We start from the raw sequence: 14,697 nt of genomic DNA, 5'->3' as shown, positions 1-14,697 counted from the left end.
CCCTTTATCTATGGCCTTGGTGACTGTTTTGAAGAGTTGACCAAGTTCAGAAGGCAAGATCTGCCTTTAACAAAGCCAAACTGAGTGGGGTCCAGTGTCTGGAGGTTCCCAATGTCCCTGTTAATGAGCTCCATGACAATGCATTCCATGACTTTGCAGATCAAGCTAGTCAAGCTTATAGGGCGATAATTCCCAGGGTCAGTTGTGGCACCACCTTTGTGGAGTGGTACAACTGTTGCTGTACACCATTCTTTGGGTATATAGCCTGTAGAGAGGCTGTGTTTGAATAGTGTTTTGAGATGGGGGGTTAATTCATTCTGAAGCTCATGTAAGACACAACCTGGGATACCATCTGGTCCCATTGATGCTGTGTTTTTGGCCTTTGCAAGGGCTGTCTTTACTTGTGTGTCTGAGATATCTGGAGTGCCACATTCTACTGGGATGGGTGCTAGCCCCTTTGGTGGATGGGGGGGTGAAGTTTGCACTGAACTTGTCAGCCAGGATGTTGGCAATGTTGGTTGGTTCAGTGTATTTATGGCCATTATGCACTAGCTCGGTGCATATCTGAGAGTTTGCCCCTAGACTCTTGACATAGTTAAAGAAGGCCTTGTGGTTATCCTTAGAGTCATTGGCTATTTTTCTTTTGAAGTTGGCCTTGGATGATTTAATGAGGGAGCGCAGTCTTTTACTGATGTTAATCAGAGATGCCTTCTTATTTTGGGATTTTGTTCTATCTTGCAGGAGTTTCCTCCTTCTGTTGTAAAGTTTATTTATGGCCGGGGTCCACCAGACTGGCTTCCTCTTTTTTGAGGAGTTGGTCTTGGTTTTACTTGGGATGGCTCGGTCCATGCATTCTTGAAGGTGTTCATAGAATGCGCTTGTATAGGATTCTGCCGTTGGATTATCATTTTCCATTTGATTGGGAGCTTTGAAACTTCCCAACTCGGTCTTGAGGAGTGTGAAGTTGGCTTTAGAGAAGTTTTTTACCTTGATTTCCTTGACTGTGTGTGTGGGGGGGTTGGGATGTGGATGTCCAATGTGATTAGTTTGTGATCTGATCTTACCAATGACGAGTTTACCTCAGGTGTGGAAAATAGGTTCCCCATGTTGGTGATGACCAGGTCCAGTATGTTGTCACCTATTGTGGGAGTGGTGACCAACTGTTTCAGGGCGTTTGAGTTTATAAACTCAAAGAAGCGTTGGGCTACGGCTTTTGAGCTTGAGTAGTTTTCCCAGTCAATGTTTGGATAGTTGAAGTCACCCAGTAGTATGGTGTTGGGTAGAATCTTCATACTTTCTAATGTTCTCAGGAATGCTGCTTGAGGGTCTTGAGACAAGGTGGGAGATCTGTAGCAAGCTATAAATTGAACAGTCTATTTACCCGCTGTCAATTACACTGGATGGTCTCAGATTCCATGTGCTGTGCTACTAGCCTGGAGGTGTGGGTGTTCTTGATGAATATGGACACACCCCCTCCTTTTGTGTTCCGGTCCTGGTTTTGGGACCTAAAGGTATGGTAGGAGTTATAGCCTGGTAGTGCTGGGGTGCTCTCTGGAGCCTTGAACCAGGTTTCTGTCACTGCACATACGTCTATTTCTTCCATACTAAGGAGAGCCTCGCATGCATGCATTTTGAGGTTTAGACTTCTGGCGTTGAGCAGCATTACCCTCAGTTTTTGTTTATTATTGTTGTTTATGGAGGCGGGTTTGTCTTTTGAGCCTTGCCTAAAAAAGGCAGTATTGGGGCGGCAAGAGTCTTGGCCAGTATTCGAAAGCCCAGGGGCGACAGGTGCAAGCCGTCTCTGGCGAAGCAACGTGGCTTGTCAAGCATGTCGTCCCAGGCTGACAAGTACTGGATCCCCTTTGAATAACACCAGTAGTTTAACCAATTGTTGAAACTGATAATTTTTTCTTCATATGCTGACATCATTTTGAGTGAGGACAGAATGCTACTCAGAGTCAGAGTCATACAAGCCTGGGCTACATGGACAGAGAGCTCCTCAATGTCTCTTTTCATGTAGTCCAGGGAGGTACGTCTCAGGTAATTTCTGCCAACATGTACAATGACAGAGTCATATCATATCATACTTGTTGTGGAGTGACCTGAGTGCATGTGTTATGTAGTGGATTCTGGCATCCAATAGGCAGCTTACAGTAACCTTCTCCTTGTTCAGTGTAGTGAGTGGGACGTCTGTGTGCCTGATGATAGAATCACCAATTACTAGTGTGTTAGGTGTGTTACTAAGCCTTAGGGGGCTGTTTTTGCTTGGCACACTGACGTTGTGATGTATGTGTTACCTGGTTTCTGTTGTGGGGTGGGGTTTGCTTGGGTGTATGCTTAGGAGGTCTCTGTTGTTTAGGCAGGTTCTTATTTAGAGGCTCCGAGTATGTTTTTGCGTGTTTCTGAGAGTTGTTTGCTGGTGCAGCTATGGCTGGTCTATGTGAGTCTGGTAATGTGGTACTAGTGTTGATCCAGTCATGGGTTGAGAGAACTTAGCCTCCAACTTGGCTGTGTAGCTGCATCTGTCACATATGTTTGTGTTGGCTGGGAGGAGGAGGGGGTTGTCTGAGTACATGAGGCAACTGGAACATTGCCTCAGGATGCCCAGATTCACCAGCTGGACTGGAGAGTACACCTGAAGCTATCCCTTGAACATGCCTGAATAGATGGTTTGGACTGTATTGCTGACTGGATGTGTAAACAGCCTTATACTTCCTGAGTATAGGGCTGAAGTTCCAGCTGTAAGCTAGTGGTAGTTTTAGTAAGTACCGGTCTTAAAATGCCTTATTTCTAGTGCTGGGTTGAAGGGTATCAAGTTTCAAGGGAAAAACTGAAGTGCAGACTTCGTGAAGCCTGGAATAGTTTAACCGCAGCTAAACAGCGCTGCACGGTGCGCAAACCCTAACAAAACCGCGCTAAGCGGTTTTTATACCAGGGAGATCAAAAGGATAGAAATTAGCACAAAATGGCCAATGAGCTACAAGTTGCTGGGCTGGGACCACTCCTACAGGGACAGATAGGCTGCTCAGAGTTCCCTCTCTCACAGTGAACAAGGAAGCCACCTAATAATTCAAGTATGATATGGGAGACACAGGCACCTTTACCACAGTTCTGGATTCAGCAAAGCCTGAAAACTGGACTAGACTAGTTCAGAAAGTCGGGAAAACAAGGAGTTTTTTTTGTGTTTTTTTTTTTTTTTCAGAAACAACAGAAATGCAGAGCTTAAATTAATTTAAATACACAGAGGAGGCTAGTGCACTTAAGTGTGTAGCCAGCGACTGTGTTACAGGTAACTTAAATGCAAAAATGACAAACAGTAACTTTTTTCAAGTGCAACAAAGAAATAAGTAGAGTAAGCAATGCAGATATCACTAGGGATCCACAGAAGCACTGAAAAGCCGCATTTTAGGCAGGATTAGCATTTCAGGGAAACAACAAGCAAAAACAATACTTAATCAAGTCCAAAGTATCTCTTTTGTCTTTCGGCCACTTTTAAGACTCTGCAGGGCACAACGAAGAGCTTGCTGAGCTGTATATAAGCGCAAAACCACGCTAAGCGTTTTTATACCAGGGAGATCAAAAGGATAGAAATTAGCCCAAAATGGCCAATGAGCTACAAGTTGCTGGGCTGGGACCACTCCTAGAAGGACAGATAGGCTGCTCAGAGTACCCTCTCTCACAGTAAACAAGGAAGCCACCTAATTATCCAAGTATGATATGGGCAACACAGGAACCTTTACCACAGTCCTGGATTCAGTAAAGCCTGAAAACTGGACTAGACTAGTTTAGAAAGGCGGGAAAACAAGGAGTTTTTTTGTGTGTTTTTTTCAGAAACAACAGAAATGTAGAGCTTAAATTACTTTAAATACACAGAGGAGGCTAGCGCACGTAAGTGTGTAGCCTGTGACTGTGCTACAGGTACCTTAAATGCAAAAATGACAAACAGTAACTTTTTTCAAGTGCAACAAAGAAATATGTACAGTAAACAATGCAGATATCACTAGGGATCCACAGAAGCACTGAAAAGCCACGTTTTATGCGGGATTAGCGTTTCAGGAAAACAACAAGCAAAAACAATACTTAATCAAGTCCAAAGTCTCTCTTTTGTCTCTCGGCAGCTTGTTGGACTCTGCAGGGCACTATGAGGAGCTTGCTGAGCTGTATACAAGCGCAAAACTGCACTAAGCATTTTTTATACCAGGGAGATCAAAAGGAAAGAAATTAGCCCAAAATGGCCAATGAGCTACAAGTTGCTGGGCTGGGACCACTCCTACAGGGACAGATAGGCTGCTCAGAGTTCCCTCTCTCACAGTGAACAAGGAAGCCACCTAATTATCCAAGTATGATATGGGCAACACAGGAACCTTTACCACAGTCCTGGATTCAGCAAAGCCTGAAAACTGTACTAGACTAGTTCAGAAAGGCGGGAAAACAAGGCGTTTTTTTTTTTTTTTCAGAAACAACAGAAATGCAGAGCTTAAATTACTTTAAATACACAGAGGAGGCTAGCACACTTAAATGTGTAGTCTGCGACTGTGTTACAGGTAACTTTAATGCAAAAACGAAAAAAAGTAAAGTTTTTCAAGTGCAGGAAAGAAATAAGTACAGTAACCAATGCAGATATCACTAGGGATCCACAGAAGCACTGAAAAGCTGCGTTTTAGGAGGGATTAGCGTTTCAGGGAAACAACAAGCCAAAACAATACTTACGCACGTCCAAAGTCTCTCTTTTGTCTTTCGGATGCTTGTAGGACTCTGCAGGGCACCATGAGGAGCTTGCTGAGCTGTATACAAGCACAAAACCGCACTAAGCATATTTTTTACCAGGGAGATCAAAAGGATAGTAATTAGCGCAAAATGGCCAATGAGCTACAAGTTGCTGGCCTCGGACCACTCCTACAGGGACAGATAGGCTGCTCAGAGTTCCCTTTCTCACAGTGAACAAGCAAGCCACCTAATTATCCAAGTATGATATGAGCAACACAAGAAACTTTACCACAGTCCTGGATTCAGCAAAGCCTGAAAACTGGACTAGACTAGTTTAGAAAGGTGGGAAAACAAGTTTTTTTTTGTGTTTTTTTTTCAGAAACAACAGAAATGAAGAGCTTAAATTACTTTAAATACACAGAGGAGGCTAGCGCACTTAAGTGTGTAGCCTGCGACTGTTTTACAGGTAACTTAAATGCAAAAACGACAAACAGTAACATTTTTCAAGTGAAAAAAAGAAATAGGTACAGTAAGCAATGCAGATATCACTAGGGATCCACAGAAGCACAGAAAAGTCGCGTTTTAGGTGGGATTAGCGTTTCAGGGAAACAACAAGCAAAATCAATACTTAATCAAGTCCAAAGTCTCTCTTTTGTCTCCCGGACGCTTGTAGGACTCTGCAGGGCACCACAAGGAGCTTGCTGAGCTGTATACAAGCGCAAAACCGCGCTAAGCATTTTTTTTACCAGGGAGATCAAAAGGATAGAAATTAGCCCAAAATGGCCAATGAGCTACAAGTTGCTGGGCTGGGAGCACTCCTACAGGGACAGATAGGCTGCTCACAGTTCCCTCTCTCACAGTGAACAAGGAAGCCACCTAATTATCCAAGTATGATATGGGAAACACAGGAACCTTTACCACAGTCCTGGATTCAGCAAAGCCTAAAAACTGGACTAGACTAGCTCAGAAAGGGGGGAAAACAAGGATTTTTTTTTTTCAGAAACAACAGAAATGCAGAGTTTAAATTACTTTAAATACACTGAGGAGGTTAGCACACTTAAGTGTGTAGCCTGCAACTGTGTTACAGGTAACTTAAATGCAAAAATGACAAACAGTAACGTTTTTCAAGTGCAACAAAGAAATAAGTACAGTAAGCAATGCAGATATCACTAGGGATCCACAGAAGCACTGAAAATCCGCGTTTTAGGTGGGATTAGCATTTCAGGGAAACAACAAGCAAAAACAATACTTAATCAAGTCCAAAGTCTCTCTTTTGTCTCTCGGCAGCTTGTAGGACTCTGCAGGGCACCAAGAGGAGCGTGCTGAGCTGTAGACCAGCGCAAAACCGCACTAAGCATTTTTTATACCAGGGAGATCAAAAGGATAGAAATTAGCCCAAAATGGCCAATGAGCTACAAGTTGCTGGGCTGGGACCACTCCTACAGGGACAGATAGGCTGCTCAGAGTTCCCTCTCTCACAGTGAACAAGGAAGCCACCTAATTATCCAAGTATGATATGGGCAACACAGGAAACTTTACCACAGTCCTGGATTCAGCAAAGCCTGAAAACTGGACTAGACTAGCTCAGAAATGCGGGAAAGCAAGGAGTTTTTGTGTTTTTTTTTTTTCAGAATAACAGAAACGCAGAGCTTAAATTACTTTAAATACACAGAGGAGGCTAGCGCACTTAAATGTGTAGCCTGCAACTGTGTTACAGGTAACTGAAATGCAAAAATGACAAACAGTAATTTTTTTCAAGTGCAGCAAAGAAATAAGTACAGTAAGCAATGCAGATATCACTAGGGATCCACAGAAGCACAGAAAAGTTGAGTTTTAGGCGGATTAGCGTTTAAGGGAAACAACAAGCAAAAACAATACTTAATCAAGTCCAAAGTCTCTCTTTTGTCTCTCGGCCGCTTGTAGGACTCTGCAGGGCACCACGAGGAGCTTGCTGAGCTGTAGACAAGCGCAAAACCCGAACTAAGCGTTTTTTTTTACCAGGGAGATGAAAAGGATAGAAATTAGCCCAAAATGGCCAATGAGCTACAAGTTGCTGGGCTGGGACCACTCCTACAGGGACAGATAGGCTGCTCAGAGTTCCCTTTCTCACAGTGAACAAGGAAGCCACCTAATTATCCAAGTATGATATGGGCAACACAGGAAACTTTACCACAGTCCTGGATTCAGCAAAGCCAGAAAACTGGACTAGACTAGTTCAGAAAGGCGGGAAAACAAGGAATTTTTTTTTTCCAGAAACAACAAAAATGCAGAGCTTAAATTACTTTAAATACACAGAGGAGTCTAGCGCACTAAAATGTGTAGCCTGTGACTGTGTTACAGGTAACTTAAATGCAAAAACGACAAACAGTAACTTTTTTTAAGTGCAGGAAAGAAATAAGTACAGTAAGCAATGCAGATATCACTAGGGATCCACAGAAGCACTGAAAAGCCGCGTTTTAGGTGGGATTAGCATTTCAGGGAAACAACCAGCAAAAACAATACTTAATCAAGCCCAAAGTCTCTCTCTTGTCTCTCGGCTGCTTGTAGGACTCTGCAGGGCACCACGAGAAGCTTGCTGAGCTGTATACAAGCGTAAAATTGCGCTAAGCATTTTTTTTTTACCAGGGAGATCAAAAGGAAAGAAATTAGCCCAAAATGGCCAATGAGCTACAAGTTGCTGGGCTGGGACCACTCCTACAGGGACAGATAGGTTGCTCTGAGTTCCCTCTCTCACAGTGAACAAGGAAGCCACTGAATTATCCAAGTATGATATGGGCAACACAGGAACCTTTACCACAGTCCTGGATTCAGCAAAGCCAGAAAACTGTACTAGACTAGTTCAGAAAGTTGGGAAAACAAGGAGTTTTTTGTGTTTTTATTTTCAGAAACAGCAGAAATGCAGAGCTTAAATTACTTTAAATACACAGAGGAGGCTAGCGCACTTAAGTGTGTAGCCTGCGAATGTGTTACAGGTAACTTAAATACAAAAATGACAAACTGTAACTTTTTTCAAGTGCAACAAAGAAATAAGTACAGTAAGCAATGCAGATATCACTAGGGATCCACAGAAGCACAGAAAAGCCGCGTTTTAGGCGGGATTAGCGTTTCAGGGAAACAACAAGCAAAAACAATACTTAATCAAGTCCAAAGTCTCTCTTTTGTCTCTCGGCCACTTGTAGGACTCTGCAGGGTACCACGAGGAGCTTGCTGAGCTGTATACAAGCACAAAACCACGCTAAGTGTTTTTATACCAGGGAGATCAAAAGGATAGAAATTAGCTCAAAATGGCAAATGAGCTACAAGTTACTGGGCTGGGACCACTCCTAGAGAGACAGATAGGCTGCTCACAGTTCCCTCTCTCACAGTAAGCAAGGAAGCCACCTAATTATCCAAGTATGATATGGGCAACACAGGAACCTTTACCACAGTCCTGGATTCAGCAAAGCCTGAAAACTGGACTAGACTAGTTCAGAAAAGTGGGAAAACAAGGAGTTTTTTGTGTGTTTTTTTCAGAAACAACAGAAATGCAGAGCTTAAATTACTTTAAATACACAGAGGAGGCTAGCGCACTTAAGTATGTAGCCTGTGACCGTGTTACAGGGAACATAAATGCAAAAATGACAAACAGCAACTTTTTTCAAGTGCAGCAAAGAAATAAGTACAGTAAGCATTGCTGATATCACTAGGGATCCACAGAAGCACAGAAAAGCCGCGTTTTAGTCAGGATTAGCATTTCAGGGAAACAACAAGCAAAAACAATTCTTAATCAATCCAAAGTCTCTCTTTTGTCTCTCGGCCACTTGTAAGACTCTGCAGGGTACCACAAGGAGCTTGCTGAGCTGTATACAAGCGCAAAACCGTGCTAAGCATTTTTTTTACCAGGGAGATCAAAAGGATAGAAATTAGCCCAAAATGTCCAATGAGCTACAACTTGCTGGGCTTGGGCCACTCCTACAGGGACAGATAGGCTGCTCAGAGTTCCCTCTCTCACAGTATGATATGGGGAACACAGGAACGTTTACCACAGTTCTGGATTCAGCAAAGCCTGAAAACTGTACTAGACTAGATCAGAAAGGCAGGAAAACAATGAGTTTTTTTGTGTGCTTTTTTTTTTTTTTTTTTTTTTCAGAAACAACAGAAATGCAGAGCTTAAATTACTTTAAATACACAAAGGAGGCTAGCGCACTTAAGTGTGTAGCCTACGACTGTGTTACAGGTAACATAAATGCAAAAACGACAAACGGTAACTTTTTTCAAGTGTAACAAAGAAATAAGTAGAGTAAGCAATGCAGATATCACTAGGGATCCACAGAAACACAGAAAAGCCGCGTTTTAGGCTGGATTAGCGTTTCAGGGAAACAACAAGCAAAAACAATACTTAATCAAGTGCAAAGTCTCTCTTTTGTCTCTCCGCCGCTTGTAGTACTCTGCAGGGCACCACGAGGAGCTTGCAGAGCTGTATACAAGCGCAAAACCGCGCAGAGCTTTTTTTTACCAGGGAGATCAAAAGGATAGAAATTAGCCCAAAATGGCCAATGAGCTACAAGTTGCTGGACCGGGACCACGCCTACAGGGACAGATAGGCTGCTCAGAGTTCCCTCTCTCACAGTGAACAAGGAAGCCACCTAATTATCCAAGTATGATATGGGCAACACAGGAACCTTTACCACAGTCCTGGATTCAGCAAAGCCTGAAAACTGTACTAGACTAGTTCAGAAAGGCAGGAAAACAAGGAGTTTTTTTTGTGTTTTTTTTTTCCAGAAACAACAGAAATGCAGAGCTTAAATTACTTTAAATACACAGAGGAGGCTAGCACACTTAAATGTGTAGTCTGCGACTGTGTTACAGGTAACTTTAATGCAAAAATGAAAAACAGTAACATTTTTCAAGTGCAGGAAAGAAATAAGTACAGTAACCAATGCAGATATCACTAGGGATCCACAGAAGCACTGAAAAGCTGCGTTTTAGGCGGAATTAGCGTTTCAGGGAAACAACAAGCCAAAACAATACTTACTCAAGTCCAAAGTCTCTCTTTTGGGTGTCGGATGCTTGTAGAACTCTGCAAGGCACCATGAGGAGCTTGCTGAGCTGTATACAAGCGCAAAACTGCGCTAAGCGTTTTTTTTTTTTTTACCAGGGAGACCAAAAGGATAGTAATTAGCCCAAAATGGCCAATGAGCTACAAGTTGCTGGCCTGGGACCACTCCTACAGGGACAGATAGGCTGCTCAGAGTTCCCTCTCTCACAGTGAACAAGGAAGCCACCTAATTATCCAAGTATGATATGAGCAACACAGGAAACTTTCCCACAGTCCTGGATTCAGCAAAGCCTGAAAACTGGACTAGACTAGTTTAGAAAGGTGGGAAAACAAGGTGTTTTTTTTTTTCAGAAACAACGGAAATGCAGAGCTTAAATTACTTTAAATACACAGAGGAAGCTAGCGCACTTAAGTGTGTAGCCTGCGACTGTGTTACAGATAACTTAAATGCAAAAAAGACAAACAGTAACATTTTTCAAGTGAAAAAAAGAAATAAGTACAGTAAGCAATGCAGATATCACTAGGGATCCACAGAAGCACAGAAAAGTCGCGTTTTAGGTGGGATTAGCGTTTCAGGGAAACAACAAGCAAAATCAATACTTAATCAAGTCCAAAGTCTCTCTTTTGCCTCTCGGACGCTTGTAGGACTCTGCAGGGCACCACAAGGAGCTTGCTGAGCTGTATACAAGCGCAAAACCGTGCTAAGCATTTTTTTTACCAGGGAGATCAAAAGGATAGAAATTAGCCCAAAATGGCCAATGAGCTACAAGTTGCTGGGCTGGGTGCACTCCTACACGGACAGATAGGCTGCTCACAGTTCCCTCTCTCACAGTGAACAAGGAAGCCACCTAATTATCCAAGTATGATATAGGCAACACAGGAACCTTTACCACAGTCCTGGATTCAGCAAAGCCTAAAAACTGGACTAGACTAGCTCAGAAAGGGGGGAAAACAAGGATTTTGTTTTTCAGAAACAACAGAAATGCAGAGTTTAAATTACTTTAAATACACTGAGGAGGTTAGCACTCTTAAGTGTGTAGCCTGCAACTGTGTTACAGGTAACTTAAATGCAAAAATGACAAACAGTAACTTTTTTCAAGTGCAACAAAGAAATAAGTACAGTAAGCAATGCAGATACCACTAGGGATCCACATAAGTACTGAAAAGCCGCGTTTTAGGCGGGATTAGCATTTCAGGGAGACAACAAGCAAAAACAATACTTAATCAAGTCCAAAGTCTTTCTTTTGTCTCTCGGCAGCTTGTTGGACTCTGCAGGGCACTATGAGGAGCTTGCTGAGCTTTATACAAGCGCAAATCCGCACTAAGCATTTTTTATACCAGGGAGAGCAAAAAGATAGAAATTAGCCCAAAATGGCCAATGAGTTACAAGTTGCTGGGCTGGGACCACTCCTACAGGGACAGATAGGCTGCTCAGAGTTCCCTCTCTGATAGTGAACAAGGAAACACCTAATTATCCAAGTATGATATGAGCAACACAGGAACCTTTACCACAGTCCTGGATTCAGCAAAGCCTGAAAACTGTACTAGACTAGTTCAGAAAGGCGGGAAAACGAGGAGTTTTTTTGTGTTTTTTTTTTTTCAGAAACAACAGAAATGCAGAGCTTAAATTACTTTAAATACACAGAGGAGGCTAGCACACTTAAATGTGTAGCCTGCGACTGTGTTACAGGTAACTTTAATGCAAAAACGACAAACAGTAACTTTTTTCAAGTGCAGGAAAGAAATAAGTACAGTAAGCAATGCAGATATCACTAGGGATCCACAGAAGAACTGAAAAGCCGCATTTTAGGCGGGATTAGCGTTTCAGGGAAACAACAAGCCAAAACAATGCTTACTCAAGTCCAAAGTTTCTCTTTTGTCTTTCGGATGCTTGTAGAAGTCTGCAAGGCACCATGAGAAGCTTTTTGCGCTGTATACAAGCGCAAAACTGTGCTAAGCATTTTTTTTTTTACCAGGGAGATCAAAAGGATAGAAATTAGCCCAAAATGGCCAATGAGCTACAAGTTGCTGGCCTGGGACCACGCCTACAGGGACAGATAGGCTGCTCAGAGTTCCCTCTCTCGCAGTGAACAAGGAAGCCACCTAATTATCCAAGTATGATATGAGCAACACAGGAAACTTTATCACAGTCCTGGATTCAGCAAAGCCTGAAAACTGGACTAGACTAGTTTAGAAAGGCGGGAAAACAAGGTTTTTTTTGTGTTTTTTTTCAGAAACAACAGAAATGCAGAGCTTAAATTACTTTAAATGCACAGAGGAGGCTAGCGCACTTAAGTGTGTAGTCTGCGACTGTGTTACAGGTAACTTAAATGCAAAAACGACAAACAGTAAAATTTTTCAAGTGCAACAAAGAAATAAGTACAGTAAGCAATGCAGATATCACTAGGGATCTACAGAAGCACTGAAAAGCCGCGTTTTAGGCGGAATTAGCGTTTCAGGGAAACAACAAGCCAAAACAATACTTAATTAAGTCCAAAGTCTCTCTTTTGTCTCCCGGCCCCTTGTAGGACTCTGCAGGGCACCACGAGGAGCTTACTGAGCTGTATACAAGCGCAAAACTACGCTAAGTGGTTTTTATACCAGGGAGATCAACAGGATAGAAATTAGCTCAAAATGGCCAATGAGCTACAAGTTGCTGGGCTGGGACCACTCCTACAGGGACAGATAGGCTGCTCAGAGGTCCCTCTCTCACAGTGAACAAGGAAGCCACCTAATTATGCAAGTATGATATGGGCAACACAGGAACCTTTACCACAGTCCTGGATTCAGCAAAGCCTGAAAACTAGACTAGACTAGTTCAGAAAGGCGGGAAAACAAGGAGTTTTTTGTGTGTTTTTTCAGAAACAACAGAAATGCAGAGCTTAAATTACTTTAAATACACAGAGGAGGCTAGCGCACTTAAGTATGTAGCCTGTGACTGTGTTACAGATAACAAATGCAAAATGACAAACAGCAACTTTTTTCAAGTGCAGCAAAGAAATAAGTACAGTAAGCATTGCTGATATCACTATGGATCCACAGAAGCACAGAAAAGCCACGTTTTAGGCGGGATTAGCGTTTCAGGGAAACAACAAGCAAAATCAATTCTTAATCAATCCAAAGTCTCTGTTTTGTCTCTCGGCCACTTGTAAGACTCTGCAGGGCACCACAAGGAGCTTGCTGAGCTGTATACAAGCGCAAAACCGCGCTAAGCATTTTTTTTACCAGGGAGATCAAAAGGATAGAAATTAGCCCAAAATGTCCAATGAGCTACAACTTGCTGGGCTCGGGCCACTCCTACAGGGACAGATAGGCTGCTCAGAGTTCCCTCTCTCACAGTATGATATGAGGAACACAGGAACTTTTACCACAGTTCTGGATTCAGCAAAGCCTGAAAACTGTACTAGACTAGATCAGAAAGGCAGGAAAACAATGAGTTTTTTTGTGTTCCTTTTTTTCAGAAACAACAGAAATGCAGAGCTTAAATTACTTTAAATACAAAAAGGCGGCTAGCGCACTTAAGTGTGTAGCCTACGACTGTGTTACAGGTAACATATATGCAAAAATGAAAAACAGTAACGTTTTTCAAGTGCAGGAAAGAAATAAGTACAGTAACCAATGCAGATATCACTAGGGATCCACAGAAGCAATGAAAAGCTGCGTTTTAGGCGGGATTAGCGTTTCAGGGAAACAACAAGCCAAAACAATACTTACTCAAGTCCAAAGTCTCTCTTTTGGGTGTCGGATGCTTGTAGAACTCTACAAGGCACCATGAGGAGCTTGCTGAGCTGTATACAAGCGCAAAACTGCGCTAAGCGTTTTTTTTTTTACCAGGGAGACCAAAATGGCCAATGAGCTACAAGTTGCTGGCCTGGGACCACTTCTACAGGGACAGATAGGCTGCTCAGAGTTCCCTCTCTCACAGTGAACAAGGAAGCCACCTAATTATCCAAGTATGATATGAGCAACACAGGAAACTTTCCCACAGTCCTGGATTCAGCAAAGCCTGAAAACTGGACTAGACTAGTTTAGAAAGGTGGGAAAACAATGTGTTTTTTTTTTTTTTCAGAAACAACAGAAATGCAGAGCTTAAATTACTTTAAATACACAGAGGAAGCTAGCGCACTTAAGTGTGTAGCCTGCGACTGTGTTACAGATAACTTAAATGCAAAAAAGACAAACAGTAACATTTTTCAAGTGAAAAAAAGAAATAAGTACAGTAAGCAATGCAGATATCACTAGGCATCCACAGAAGCATTGAAAAGCCATGTTTTAGGTGGGATTAGCGTTTCAGGGAAACAACAAGCATGAAACAATAGTTAATCAATTCCAAAGTCTCTCCTTTGTCTCTCGGCCGCTTGTAGGACTCTGCAGGGTACCACGAGGAGCTTGCTGAGCTGTATACAAGCGCAAAACTGTGCTAAGCATTTTTTTTTTACCAAGGAGATCAAAAGGATAGAAATTAGCCCAAAATGGCCAATGAACTACAAGTTGCTAGGCTGGTACCACTCCTACAGGGACAGATAGGCTGCTCAGAGTTCCCTCTCTCACAGTGAACAAGGAAGCCACCTAATTATCCAAGTATGATATGGGCAATACAGGAACCTTTACCACAGTCCTGGATTCAGAAAGCCTGAAAACTGGACTAAACTAGCTCAGAAACCCGGGAAAGCAAGGAGTTTTTTTGTGTTTTTTTTTTTCAGAATAACAGAAACGCAGAGCTTAAATTACTTTAAATACACAGAGGAGGCTAGCACACTTAAATGTGTAGCCTGCAACTGTGTTACAGGTAACTGAAATGCAAAAACGACAAACAGTAATTTTTTTCAAGTGCAGCAAAGAAATAAGTACAGTAAGCAATGCAGATATCACTAGGGATCCACAGAAACACAGAAAAGCCGAGTTTTAGGCGGATTTGCGTTTAAAAGAAACAACAAGCAAAAACAATTCTT

Source organism: Protopterus annectens, chromosome 2.part2 (assembly GCF_019279795.1).
Source record: "Protopterus annectens isolate FY-2018-M chromosome 2.part2, PAN1.0, whole genome shotgun sequence".
NCBI classification, from domain to species: Eukaryota; Metazoa; Chordata; order Ceratodontiformes; family Protopteridae; genus Protopterus; species Protopterus annectens.
This window is presented reverse-complemented; position numbering follows the sequence as displayed.